Source organism: Salmo salar, chromosome ssa18 (genome assembly GCF_905237065.1).
Source record: "Salmo salar chromosome ssa18, Ssal_v3.1, whole genome shotgun sequence".
Lineage (NCBI taxonomy): Eukaryota > Metazoa > Chordata > Actinopteri > Salmoniformes > Salmonidae > Salmo > Salmo salar.
In genome coordinates this window covers 9,813,715-9,828,183 of record NC_059459.1, presented here as the reverse complement: position 1 = coordinate 9,828,183, position 14,469 = coordinate 9,813,715, and positions in this window count along the sequence as shown.

Sequence of the window (14,469 nt, the reverse complement as noted above, 5' to 3'; positions counted from 1 at the left end):
TTCACTAGCATGCGGTGCCGTGTGGTAAACACAATTTTCAATGGAAGGAAAGTGGTGAGAAGCGGATATAGCGGGGATCTTTGGGCAGTGTGAAGGTGGCGTGGGAGGAGGTGAAAAATATACACTTTTCCCAACTTCATGCAAATCACCAGCGGCGACCGCTGAGCAATGACCAATCATATCGAGTGGTTCCCATGACAAATTTGACCCTACGCGACCCAAGGCTGGAGACTTTGTTCAACAACGATGGCTGACAAAAATACTAGGACGAAAGCAAGTGAATATAACATCACAATGAATCATGCAAAAAAAATGTACAGTTGAGAGCATTATGCATGTTCTTTTGTCATAAAGTACATTTACAAAAATCGCGATTTAGCAAGCTAGCTGACCAGCTAACATTAGCCAGCTAGCTGGCTAGCTTTATGGGTGTTGTTGACATGAGTATGAAATTGTAATTCTGGTTGTTCCATGTTTTAGGGGCTCCTGAAACAACCAGCAACCCAGGCTGTCGCCTTGAGAAACAGTGGATGTAAAGAACCTAACGTTAGCTAGCTAAAGCATATACAGCAAATTTAAATTACAATTTTTTAAAGCTTGCCTTGCTGATATTTGCCATGCTATGCAGATATGAAGTAACGTAGCTAGCTAACTATTTTTTTGCTTATTGTGCAGTGGAGGATAAAAAAATACCTGTATGCCTATGGATGTGTAGCTAGCTATGTAGCCAGTCTGTGTATGGACCCTAAAACGTTTGGTATATATATTAGTTCAGAACCTAGCTATGAACCTCAGCTATCATAGCCAGTTGTATCAATGTCAAAACAGTCTGAATGACATTAATGAAGCCTATGGATTGAGTAGAATATAATATAACTTTGGGATGCAAGTTGTATATGTACATTTAATATATTCACTGATCATGTATTCTACTTTGGCAAATAAAGGTACAGTTCAGGTATGAATGTCTTTGAGATTATTTTTCAGTCATATCCAATACCAGGAGTATCAAATTCCAGTCTTTGAATGATGCTGTGTGCATGTATGTAGTACAATTATACACTTCAACAGTGTTTACCAATCATGGTCCTGGGACATCAGTGGTTACACATTGTAACTATGCAATGGACTAGAAACATGATTTAAGTAGTTAAAGGCAGATTTGTAATTCTTATATACAGAAATAGAATTTTAAAAAACAGTACAGTACACTTCCTATGCATCATGTAAATACTCTAAAACCAGTTAATCTCAATATCTAATTTCCTTCATCTGCATTGATCTGATAAACACAGGATAGGTGTAGTATTTAATCAAACGAGAGACTTAATTTCAACCAGTAGAGAATGTGACATGATTTATTGAAAGAAGTTCATTATCAAAGTGTTATAAATACATAATATATGCATTATAAATATTATACTTGTAATATTATAAATACAAGTTCAATCTGTATTTCAATGCACATCTGGTGTGCATTGAAATACAGAGGAAGAAAGAGGAGGTGGCGAGAGAGGTGTAAAAGACAGAAAGGGAAAGTGGTAAGAACAGAGGAGCAGGGAAGGCAGCATATGATTAATGAATCACTGTGCTACGTTAATATTCTCTCAGTTCATCACAATTACATAATAGTGTCTCTAGTGGTGTCTCCTAACCAGCCTTGGGCTCCCAGTCGGCCCAAAGGTTATCTTAAGAGTGGGTGAGGTGGCGATGAGGGGACTGGGGGTTGGCATCCTCTCTCACATCAAAACGGGGCGGCAGCGTAGCCTAGTGGTTAGAGCGTTGGACTAGTAACCGAAAGGTTGCAAGATCGAATCCCCGAGCTGACAAGGTAGAAAATCTGTCGTTCTGCCCCTGAACAAGGCAGATAACCCACTGTTCCTAGGCCGTCATTGAAAATAAGAATTTGTTCTTAACTGACTTGCCTAGTTAAAGGTAAAATAAAAATAAAAACATACCCGCAGGTGAGAGAGAGAGATGTTTATTCTAACACTCTTAATCATCAGAATGTAAAATGCAAAACTGATAGAGATGCAGTTACCTACAGGACTACTGCATCTCTATCTGTATTTCAATGTAAAGCATCTCTTTAATAATACTTCCTGTTGACCCGACCAAGTGACCTCTCACCTCTGATCATGCTGTGCCCTCTATGTAGCCAGTTCATATGTGAGAGGGGTTCACCGACACAGCTGATATAACCTAGAGGATTTAGGGAGAGAGGGATGAAGTGAAGGAGAGAGACTTTTATTGAGAAAGGTAGTTAAAGAGAGTGTTCAACAGGAATCTCTGTGTGTGTGGCCTCACATGGTGTCCACACTAAGTGGCTGCAGAGTACGTTATACTGAAAATCATGCACAGACACACGAGGGCAAACAATATAGCGTAGTTATAGAAATAATGAAGTTTCTTACTATTCTCCAAGGTTGGCTCTCTTGCCTATTCTTTGAAAGTAGTAGGAGCCAAAGTTATACACCTGAGCCTGCTTACTACGCAACACAGTCCATCAAACAGATTTATACATGAGTGTGTAGGTGTGGGTTATAGGGTGTCTAATTGTTCTACATTTTTCAATATGGGTGACTTAAAATAGTCTGTTTAGTTTTTGTACAGACATCACACCCTTACCTAAACAGCACCCTCATCTGAGGGAGAGAAACTAGGAATTGAATAACTGCAGTTGACATAGCTAAGTAAATGGAAGAATACTATTATTGCAGTGCCCTACACGGTAACTGTAGGCAATCCTTTTGAAGGAATCTCCAGTTACAAGGTATCTGTAGGAATTTGGAAGACAATGTCATTATTAGACTTTTACATCACCAGGTCATTTAGGATTACTAAAGTACTGTATAATATCCCTTATAACATTGGATTGATAGATGCATGTGCACACACATGTGCATGTGTAGCATGTGACAATAGCAGGATCATATCAAGGATAGCATCACAAATGAATACATAAATACCACTTGAAGCACTTGAAGATGAGTTGATCATTTCAATCAGCTGTGCAGTGCTAAGGCAAAAACAAAAATGTGCACTCCTTTGAGTCCCCAGGACCAGGACTGAGAACCACTGCTCTTCATTGGGACCTCTTCATCTGCAGACATTCTTTCACAGCTCTCTGTGTCTGAGGACAGAAAACCTCACAAGAAACAGACTTCATTATAGTCAAATTGGACCGCACTGAATATTATGTTACTATTATATCCATCCTCACTTCTAGGGACTGGAACTACACAAAAGTACTTGCCCTGTCCAGAATAGCCTACTCTCTCACTTTGACAGTTGGGGCTGCTATCCTTTCACCCTCCTCCATGGCTGTTAGCTAGCAACCTACAAATGCATTTGGAGTTTATTTTACAGTGATAAATACATCAAGATAGCTAGCTAATATGAAGTTGGGTAGCTGGTTGTGTTTTATTCACTTAGCTAGCTATCTATACAGTATGTAAAGTTGACTAGAAAGCTAACTACTGTTAGCTACGTTAGCAGCTCATTTGAGTTAGCCTGCACTATAGCGAGTTAGCTAATAATACATTGTTTGTTTTTTTACATTTTAGAAATGTATTTACTTACTTGAATAGGTTTTCCCAGCCATGTGGACGATTGGAAACAGGGTAGCAAAGTGTGTTTGTCACCAGAGCGTTTTAGAACATATTACTATATAACTATTTACCCATTTAATAACCAGACCTTCATACACACTTGCTATGCTGAATCCTTGACGCACAACCGAAGGTGCTGCTATAGGCTGGCATATGCTACCAGCACGCCCACAAGTGAGCCACTCTGGGCCGCCTAAGCACCACGCGGCAATTTACCACTTGATAGTGAACACCCAACGTGAGGGTAACGTAGTGACTTAGCTAGAAATATTTTAAATTCTGCAGTCAACGAGTCACCACAATGACAAGCTCAATGTAGGAGAGAGACATAGCTTGCTAGGTCGTACAATTTGAATTTCTAGAATTAGTCAAACAGTCAACGCATAACAGGAAGCTGAAAGTTCAAGGAGATGAAGATAGGTAAGTTAACAATACAAATCTATTCCTAGGATTTCACATGAAATTCACATGAAATGGAAAGATATGATAAGTAGACTGGTCCACCAATATTGCATGTGTGCTTGGCTAATGCTAGCTAGCTACGCTGCTTGCATCGCGTGCGTGAGCGTTGAAAAATAAATGTACACATACATGTTATTCAATCATTGCACCAACACTGCTTGTGCGCCTCAGCGAGTGTCTGCGTGGCCAGGCGCTAAAATAGAAATAGGTTCTATTTGTGATGCTCAACGCGCTGCAAGTCCAGCCTCTACCATCTCCTCATTGGTTTTTAAGAGCATATTCCCATTGAAAGATTGAAAGATGAACTGACGTCCACACTCCAGTTGGGTGTAGTAATGCACTGTAAAGTTGGTTGCCAACCGCCATATAAAGTCAAAAGAAGTAAAAAAGAAGCCCTACGTCAGCACCCAGGGGAAATTTTGGTTGGCCCATAATGCTGTGTGCACACCCTCTTCACTTATAGTAGCTTTTATGAGAATATAGTAATGAGAAAGGAGAAAACAGTCCACACAGGAACATCAGGAGAAAGAGTTCACTCTGCAAAATGTCAGGTGGAAAATTGACCTTTTATAAGTTTAACAAGAATAGAATATTCAAATGGTAACAGGTTAGATAATAGCATGATGTTAACCACCACCCATACCCACATTTTATTTGGTTGGGCATAAAAATAAGGAGTTCCATTGCATGGGTGTTGGTCTGTTGGTCATTGCATGGGTGTTGGTCTGGAATTTTTGCAACTGTTGTCCATAGAGGGGGCGGCAGGAAGCCTGGCGGGTAGGAGTGTTGTGCCAGTAACTGAAAGGTTGCTGGATCGAATCCCAGAGCTGACAAGATGTAAATATTATGTTCTACCCTTGAGCAAGGCAGTTAAAACCTCTTTGGGCTAGGGGGCAGTATTCGGAAGTTCGGATGACTGACGTGCCCAAAGTAAACTGCCTGTTACTCAGGCCCAGAAGCTATTATATGCATGTAATTGATAGCATTGGATAGAAAACACTCTGAAGTTTCTAAAACTGTTAAAATAATGTCTGTAAGTATAACATAACTGATATGGCAGGCAAAAACCCGAGGAGAATCCATCCGTAAAAAAATGTTTTGGATTTCACAGGCTAGTTCAATGCTATTCTATGGGAAATTCAAAGGAATTCCTCCCAGATTGCAGTTGCTATGGCTTCCACTAGATGTCAACAGTCTTTAGAAAGGGTTTCAGGCTTGCTTTTTGAAAAATGAGCAAGTAGTTGTAGTTTTTCAAGGTGTTTCTCATTAGGACTCTAGTCTTGTGGCGCGCATGAAGGAGGTCACGCACTTCGTTATTTATCTCCGGGATTGAACATACTACATTCCGTCTTAAATTGTATCATTTATTTACATATTAGGGTACCTGAGGATTGATTCGAAATGTTGTTTGACTTGTTTGGATGAAGTTTACCGGTAACTTTTGGGATTCCTTTGTCTGCATGTTGAACGAGGAGAACGGGTGGATTACTGAATCAAACGTGCCAACTAAACTGACTTTTTGGGGATATAAAGAAGGACTTTATTGAACAAAACGACCATTTGTTGTGTAGCTGGGACCCTTGGGATTGCAAACAGAGGAAGATCTTCAAAGATAAGTGATTTATTTTATCGCTATTTCAGATTTTTGTGACGCCTCTGCTGGTTTGGAAAATGTTTTTAATGCTGGTGTATGCGGGGCGCTGTCCTCAGATAATCGCATGGTATGCTTTTGCCGTAAATCCTTTTTGAAATCTGACAACGCGGTTGGATTATCAAGAAGATAAGCTTTTAAACAATGTCTGACACTTGCATTTTCATGAATGTTTAATATTACGATTTTTGTATTATGAATTTCGCGCTCTGCAATTTCACCGGATGTTGTCGAGGTGGGTCGCTAGCATCCCACCTAGCCTGAAGCCCCAACAACAACTTCTCCCTGAGAGGGGTTGGGTTAAATGCATAAGTTGTGCGACTGACTACGTATCCTCCTTTCCCTCATAGTAGTCAAACCTCCACGCTATAGTTATGCCAGGCTAAATGCCATTTAGAGTGGGAAAGAGGTTGGCTTAAGCCTAACCAATGACCCTAACTCTGGTAAATGTCTTCTTCAACCTTGTATTTGTTTCAGACAACCGATTCCACACAATAAGCAAGATCAAATAAATTGACAGTAATAACGATGTCCAACCCCAGGCTCCAAAGCAGAGGAAGAGGGCATCTGTTCCACCCAAATAAGTTCAAGTCAGACAACTCAACTGACATATACTAAATAAAAATATAAAACGCAACATCCAACAACTTAAATGATTTTACTGAGTTACAGTTCATGTAAGGATATCAGTCAATTGAAATATTCATTATGGCCTAGTCTTTGGATTTCATTTGACTGGGCAGGTGTACAGCCATGGGTGATCCTGAGAGGGCATAGCCAGGCCTAGCCAATCAGAATAAATATTTCCCCACAATATTTCCCCACAGACAGAAATACTCCGTTTCTTCAGTTGTCCGGGTGGCTGGTCTCAGACGATCCCGCAGGTGAAGAAGCTGGATGTGGAGGTCCTGGGCTGGCGTGGTTACACGTGGTCTGCGATTGTCAGGCCAATTGGACGTACTGCCAAATTCTCTAAAACGCCATTGGAGGCGGCTTATGGTAGAGAAATGAACATTAATTTCTCTGGTATCAGCTCTGGTGGATATTCCTGCAGTCAGCATGCCAATTACACCCTCAAAACTTGAGACATCTGTAGCATTGTGTTGTGTGACAAAACTACACATTTGAGTGGCCTTTTATTGTCCCCAGCACAAGGTGCACCTGTGTAATGATCATGCTGTTTAATCAGCTACTTGATATGCCACACCTGTCAGGTGGATGGATTATCTTGGCAAAGGAGAAATGCTCACTAACAGGGATGTGAACAAATTTGTGCACAACATTTCTGAGAAATAAGCATTTTTTGCATATGGAACATTTATGGGATCTTTCATTTCAGCTCATGAAAAATGGGACCAACACTTTACATGTTGATTTTGTATTTTTGTTTGGTATTCATAGCCCAACCCCCTTGCAGCCAAAGGTAAGGATTATTTAGGTTTCATTACTGCTTCAAAATTGTCCCTCTTGTGTTCAATGAACAGTGATTGTCAGCATTTGTCATTCACCCATATTGGCATTCATATGATACCCAGAAGTCAGAAGATGACATCCGCTGAATTGTTCCTTAAACAGTACCAGTCCTTAAACAGTACCACCACAGCGTTAAGCTCATGAACAGAGTAGATGAATTGGAGCAGGAGATCTCCAAACTTAAACAGGAGAACTTTGAACTGTAACAGCAGAATGACAGACAGAAGGAGATGGTTCTTCAAGGTAATACTGAGCAATAGTCTTGATTCTTATCCGCTGAGCTATACTGAAGCAAACATTTTTGCAATAGGCTTTCCCCTTATTTAGTATTGAAAGCTAACTGATACCATGGCTACTAATAGTGTTTTAGGTAACCCCAACGAACACCTTGTTCCTTACGCACATTTGTTGTTTTTATGGACCCGCTTGATGTCTGAGTGATGCTACAAACCAGTCAGTCTTTTCATTTTGAACATCCATGCCCACACATATTTCACCATTTTACAGTGGTGGAAAAAGTACACAACTGTCATACTTAAGTAAAAGTTAAGATACCTTAATAGAAAATGACTCAAGTAAAAGTGAAAGTCACCCAGTAAAATACTACTTGAATAAAAGTCTTTGGTTTTAAATATACTTAAGTATCAAAAGTCCAAGTAAAGTATAAATAATTTCAAATCCCTTATATTAAGCAAACCAGATGGACCTATTTTCTTGTTTTTAAAATGTACAAATAGCAACAGACATGCTCCAACACTCTGACATCATTTAAAAATTGAGCATTTGTGTTTAGTGACTCTGCCAAATCGGAGGCAGTAGGGATGAGCAGGGATGTTCTCTTGATTATTGCGTGAATTTGACCATTTTCCTGTCCTGTTAAGCATTCAAAATGTAATGAGTACTTTTGGGTGTCAGGGAAAATGTATGGAGTAAAAAGTACATTATTTTCTTTAGGAATGTATCAGGTCTGAAGATAAGACCCAGATGCAGACCACGTCGAATAAACAATAGTTTAAGGGCTAGGCGTCCCGCTAGCGGGACAACTTCCGGTGGAAGTTAATATCCATAATATCCACAATTCAAATAAATAATCATAAAAATTATGGATATTAAACATGTAGCTACATACAAGTGTTTTATATCAGTTGAAAGCTTAAATTATTTTAAATCTAACTGCACTGTCCGATTTACAGTAGCCATTACAGCGAAAGCATGCCATGCAATTGTTTGAGGACGGCGCCTCACATCAAAATATTTTTCCACCGGCACAGGTTTCATAAATTCACAAATAACGATTAAATATTCACTTACTTTTTGAAAATCTTCCTTTGATTTGTCATCCAAAGGGTCCCAGCTACAACATGTAGTGTCGTTTTATTAGATAAAATCCTTCTTTATATCCCAAAAAGTCAATTTAGTTGGCACCATCGATTTGAGTAATCCACTTGTTCTACATGCAGAGAAAGGAATCCGAATAACTACACCTAAACTTTGTCAAAATATGTTTCTATTCAGTCCTCGTGTACCCTAAAATGTAATTAAACTATAATATTTCATACGGAAAGAAGTATGTTCAATAGGAAAGCAAAATTAGCAGGTGCGAATCCTCTTCATCGCGCGATCAAACACAGATTTCCAAACTGGTGTAGTACTAAAACTCACATTCCTTCTTCATTATTCAAGTTACAAGCCTGAAACCTTCAACAAAGACTGTTTACATCTAGCATTTTGTTTACAATTGCATATGCCCCTATGCTTTCCATTGAAAGAGCATGGGCTCTCAAAAAGTAAATTCAGGTTGGTTTTTCTTTGGATTTTCTCCTACCATATCAATTGTGTTATAGTCTCATACATTATTTTAACATTTCTACAAACTTCAAAGTGTTTTATATCCAATGGTACAAATTATATACATATCAGGGCCTGAGTAACAGGCAGTTTACTTTGGGCACGTCAGTCAGGCGGAAAGTGAGAAAAAAGGACCCTAGCCTGAAGTTAAGGGAGAAAAGTGCGAGTGCCATCACTCCACCATTTCTTTTCTGGGCTACATCATCTCTACTGGGAGCGTCAAGATGGATCCCGAGAAGTTGAAAGCGGTGATGGATTGGCCTCAGCCTACGTCCAGGGTGCAGCTGCAACGCTTCCTGGGGTTCGCCAACTTTTATCGCCGCTTTATCCGGGGTTACGGCACCCTGGTCTCCCCCCTGTCTGCCCTCACCTCTACCAAGGTTCCGTTCACGTGGTCCAAGGTTGCGGACTGGGCGTTCTGGGACCTTCAAAACCACTTCACCACAGCTCCGATCCTGGTTCATCCGGACCCTTCCTTTCAGTTCGTCGTGGAGGCCGATGCTTTGGATGTCAGAGTGGGGGCTGTTCTGTCCCAATGTTCTGCCCTGGACCTTAAGCTGCATTCCTGCGCTTTCTTCTCCTACCACCTCACCGCCACGGAGTGGAATTACGATGTGGGGAATCAGGAGCTTCTTGCGGTGAAGAGGGCTTTGAGGCACTGGCTCGAAGGGACGGAACATGCGTTCATTGTGTGGATCGACCACAAAAACCTGGAGTATCTCCACACCGCCAAGCGCCTCAACTCCAGGCAGGCGAGATGGGCCCTGCTGTTTAACTGGTTCAACTTTTCCCTCTCCTACCGGCAAGTCCAAGAACGTCTTGGACAAGTCCAAGAACGTCAAACCGGATGCCCTGTCTCACCACTAAAACCCCACGGCTACCACCCCAGGGCCCGAGACCATCCTTCCCACCTCGTGCCTGGCGATGGAACTCAGCTGGGGAGGCAGATAACCAGATGCTTGTGCCTGACGCTGTCCGCTCCGCAGTCCTGGAGTGGGCCCATTCCTTGTGGCAGGCTTGCCACCCGAGCTCCCGGCGGACCCTGGCCTTCATGCGACAACGCTTTTGGTGGTCTACCATGGTTCCGGACGTCACCGTCTTTGTCGCCGCCTGCACGGGCTGTGCAGGGAACAAGACCCCTTGACAAGCTCCGGCTGGCCTCCTCCAACCTCTGCCCGTCCCTCATCGTCCCTGGTCTCACATCTCTCTGGACTTTGTCACGGGTCTCCCCCCGTCTGATGGCAACACTGCCATCCTGAACGTAGTGGATCGCTTTTCCTAGGCCGCCCACTTCATTTCTCTTCCCAAGTTACCCTATGCCAAGGAGACGGCCCAGCTCATGGTGCAGCTCGTCTTCCAGATCCATGGACTGCCCGTGCGTGGACATGGTCTCCAACCACGGCCCTCAGTTCTCATCCCGGTTCTGGAAGGCATTCTGCACCCTCATTGGGTCATCGGCCAGCCTGTCCTCCGGGTTCCATCCCCAGTCAAACGGCCAGTCGAAGCGAGCCAACCAGGACCTCGGGACCACCCTGCACTGCCTGGTCTCCGCCAACCCCACCACTTGGAGCCAGCAGCTAGTGTGGGTGGAATACGCCCACAACACCCTTCCCAGCTTTGTCATGTGCCTATCACCGTTTTAGTGTTCCCTGAGACAGCGGCGGACAAACATCTGGGCAGAAGGGTATCAGCCCCCGCTCTTCCATGAGCAGGAAGAGGAGGTCGGCATACCCTTCTGCCCAGATGTTTGTCCGCCGCTGTTGTCGTACCTGGAGGAGAGCACGGTCAGCCCTACTCAAGACCGCCTCCAGGTATTGACGACAAGCGGATCGCCATCGGACCCCGGCACCGTCTCAGGCAGAAGGTATGGCTGTCCACCCGGGATCTGCACCTCTGGGTGGAATCCCGCAAACTCTCCCCGCAGTTTATTGGCCCGTTCCCCATCTCCAAGAACATTAGCCCCTCTGCTGTTCATCTTCTGATGCCCTGTACCGTTCACATATATCCCACCTTTCATGTGTCCAGAGTCAAACCCATGTTTTACAGCCCTTTGTCTCCTGTTTCCAGGCCCACCCCTCTCCCCCGTCTCATCGACGGCTAACCAGCTTACACAGTCAGGCGTCTCCTGAAGATTCGACCTCGGGGCAGGGGGTTCAAATACCTGATTGACTGGGAAGGTTATGGCATCCTGGACCCAGGCCTCATCGCGGATTTTCAGCGCCGACACCCCGGTCAACCAGGTATGCGCCCAGGTAGGACGCCAGGTGGCACCCCTAGAGGGGGAGGTACTGTCACATCCTGATCTGTTTCACCTGTCTTTGTGATTGTCTCCACCCCCCTCCAGGTGTCGTCTGTCTTCACCATTATCCCCTGTGTATTTATACCTGTGTTCTCTGTTTGTCTGTTGCCAGTGTGTTGACCCTTGCCTGTCCTGACTCTGAGCCTGCCTGCCTGACCACTCTTCCTGCCCTTGACACTGTGCCTGCCTGCCGACCTGTACCTTTGCCCGTCTCTGGATTACCGACCTCTGCCTGCCGCCCGGTACTGTTGCCCCACCTCTGGTTTACTGACCCCTGCCTGCTTTGACCTGTCTATTGCCTGCTCCTGATGGAATATTTTAACAAACAACTGGTTCTCCCGAAGGCGCTGGAGAACCTGCCGGACATGGAGCACGTGTTCTTGGGGGGGAGAAGATGAGGATGTCATCAATGTACACGAATACGAACCGGTTCAGCATGTTGCGGAGAACATCATTCACCAGAGCCTGGAACACGGCAGGGCCGTTGGGGAGGCCAAAGGGCATGACCAGATATTCGTAGTGGTTGCTGGCCATGTTGAAGGCGGTCTTCCACTCGTCACCCTCTCGTATCCACACCAGGTGGTAGGCGTTACATAGATCCAGCTTGGAGAAGACAGTGGCCCCCTGGAGTGGCTCGAAGGCCGAGGAAATGAGTGGTAGCGGATAATGGTTCTTTACAGTGATGTGATTGAGTCCCTGGTAGTCAATGTACGGGCGCAGGATCTTGTCCTTCTCCATGAAGAAGAACCCTGCGCCAGTGGGAGAGGAAGAGGGACAGATAAATCCAGTAGCTATGGAGTCCCCAATGTAGTCATCCATAGCCTTGGTTTCAGGTCCCGACAGCGAGAACAGATGCCCCCGGGGCAGCATGGTGCTAGGGAGAAGGACAATCCCACAGTCATAGGGGCGGTGCGGTGGAAGGGAAGTGGCCCGGGACTTGCTGAACACCTCCCGGAGATCCTGGTACTCCGCGGGAATGGTAGAGAGGTCCGTAACCACCACCGAGGACCCAGGAAGACGTCCCGGGTAGGTTGCGCCGACTTCAGACAATGGGCGTGGCAGAATGGACTCCAGCCCATGATGGCACCCGTAGACCAGTTGATGAGTGGGTTGTGTCGCTGGAGGCAGGAGAATCCCAACACCACAGGGATCTGGGGGGACTTGATGAGCAGGAACTGAATGGTCTCGGTGTGATTCTCTGACACACGTAGGTTGATGGGAGTGATGTTATGGGTGACCTGACCTATAGAGCACCCGTCCAACGCTCTAACATTCACGGGAATGGAGAGGGGCGGAGTGGGGATGTTCAGTCTGGAAGCCAGTGTGGCTTCCAGACTGAACAAAGCTCACATCAGCCCCAGAGTCAATGAGGACCCGGAGAGATTTTGACTGGTTTCCCCACAGCAGAATGACATGAAAAGGAGTGCGAGTAAGGGAAGCAGAAAAGTTCCCCATATGGCCCACCAGAGTACTCGCTCCTACTGGTGAGCCTGGTCTTTTACTGGGCAAGAGGTCAAAAAATGACCAAACGTTCCGCAATACAGACAGCTCCTTGTGCTGACCTGGTGTTGCCGTTCCGCTGGCGACAACCCAGCACCGCCTAGTTGAATGGGCTTGGGAAACAGTGCCTCGGCCCTCCTCGGTGACTCTGGAGGAAGGTCAGGAAATTTCGGGTGCTCTCGGCCACAGGACCGTCGGGGACTTCCGGGATCACTCGGAGGCGAGGTGCAATCCCTGGACATGCGAGTGAAATCAAATTTCCTCTCCATCCGTCGTTCCCGCAATCTCTCATCGATGCAGATGGTCAAAGCGGTGAGGGAGTCAAAATTTGTGGGTAACTCCTGAGCCGCCAGCTCGTCCTTAACCTCGCCATTCAGGAACATGTCGAACAGTGCCTTCTGGTTCCATGCACTCTCCGCTGCCAACTTATGGAAATCCACTGCATAGTCGGCCACAGTGCGGGTGTCCTGCCAGAGCTGGATTAGCTTCCAGGCAGCTTCTCTCTGGATTAGCTTCCAGGCAGCATCAAAAACCTTCCTCACCTCTCCCACGAACCCCTCCAGGCTCGCTCATATTGACGGCTGCTGTTCCCATATGGCGGTAGCCCAGGGGAGAGCCCTTCTAGACATCAGCGTGATGAGGTAGGCTATTTTGGAGCGATCCGAGGGGAAGGAGGAGGCCTGAAGCTCAAAAATAAGGGCACACTGAGCTAGAAATGCCCGACGGGTGCTCGGCTCGCCATTAAAGCGTTCCGGAGGAGGTAACCAGGGCTCTCGGGAAGGTGGTGTGGCCGGTGGGGCGGCGCTGCTAACCACCGAGTTCCTGAGGGGCGGTAGGGTTACCACAGTGGCAGGCTGCCCCCCAGACGACTCGCGGAATTGCTCCAGCAGCATGTCCAACACCCGGTCATGGCGCTCAGCCAACGTTTGGACCCCCTCCATCAGCCCACAAAGCAATTCCTTGTGCCTACCAATGGAGGCTCCTTGAGAGGAGATGGCATTGCGCAGTTAGTCCGTGGCAGCTGGGTTAGTCATGGCTAGTTTGTACTATCAGGTATGAAGGTAAGACCCAGATGCAGACCACATCAAATAAACAATAGTTTAATATTCCAACAGGGGCATGCAATAGACAGGTCAAGGCAGGTAGGGGTCAGTAAACCAGAGGTGGGGGAACAGTTTCGGGTGGCAGGCAGGCTCAGGGTCAGAGTAAGACAGAGGTCGGTAATCCAGAGGGGGGCAAAGGTACAGGTCGGCAGGCAGGCACAGGAGCTGAGCTGAGACACAAAACGCTGGTTGACTTGAACAAACAAGACGAACTGGCAACAGACAAACAGAGAACACAGGTATAAATACACAGGGGATAATGGGGAAGCTCGGTGACACCTGGAGAGGGGTGGAGAATCACAAGGACAGGTGAAACAGATCAGGGTGTGACAGAATGTAGTGAAGTAAAAGTAAAAGTTGTCAAAAATAGAAATAGTAAAGTACAGATACCCCAAATAACTACTTAAGTAGTACTTTAAAGTATTTACACCACTGCCATTTTAGTAATGCTTGTGTAAGGCATGTTTGCCAGTGTCAGTAAATGAGCTGACCCAGCTTGGCTGTTTCGTCTAACATTGTACA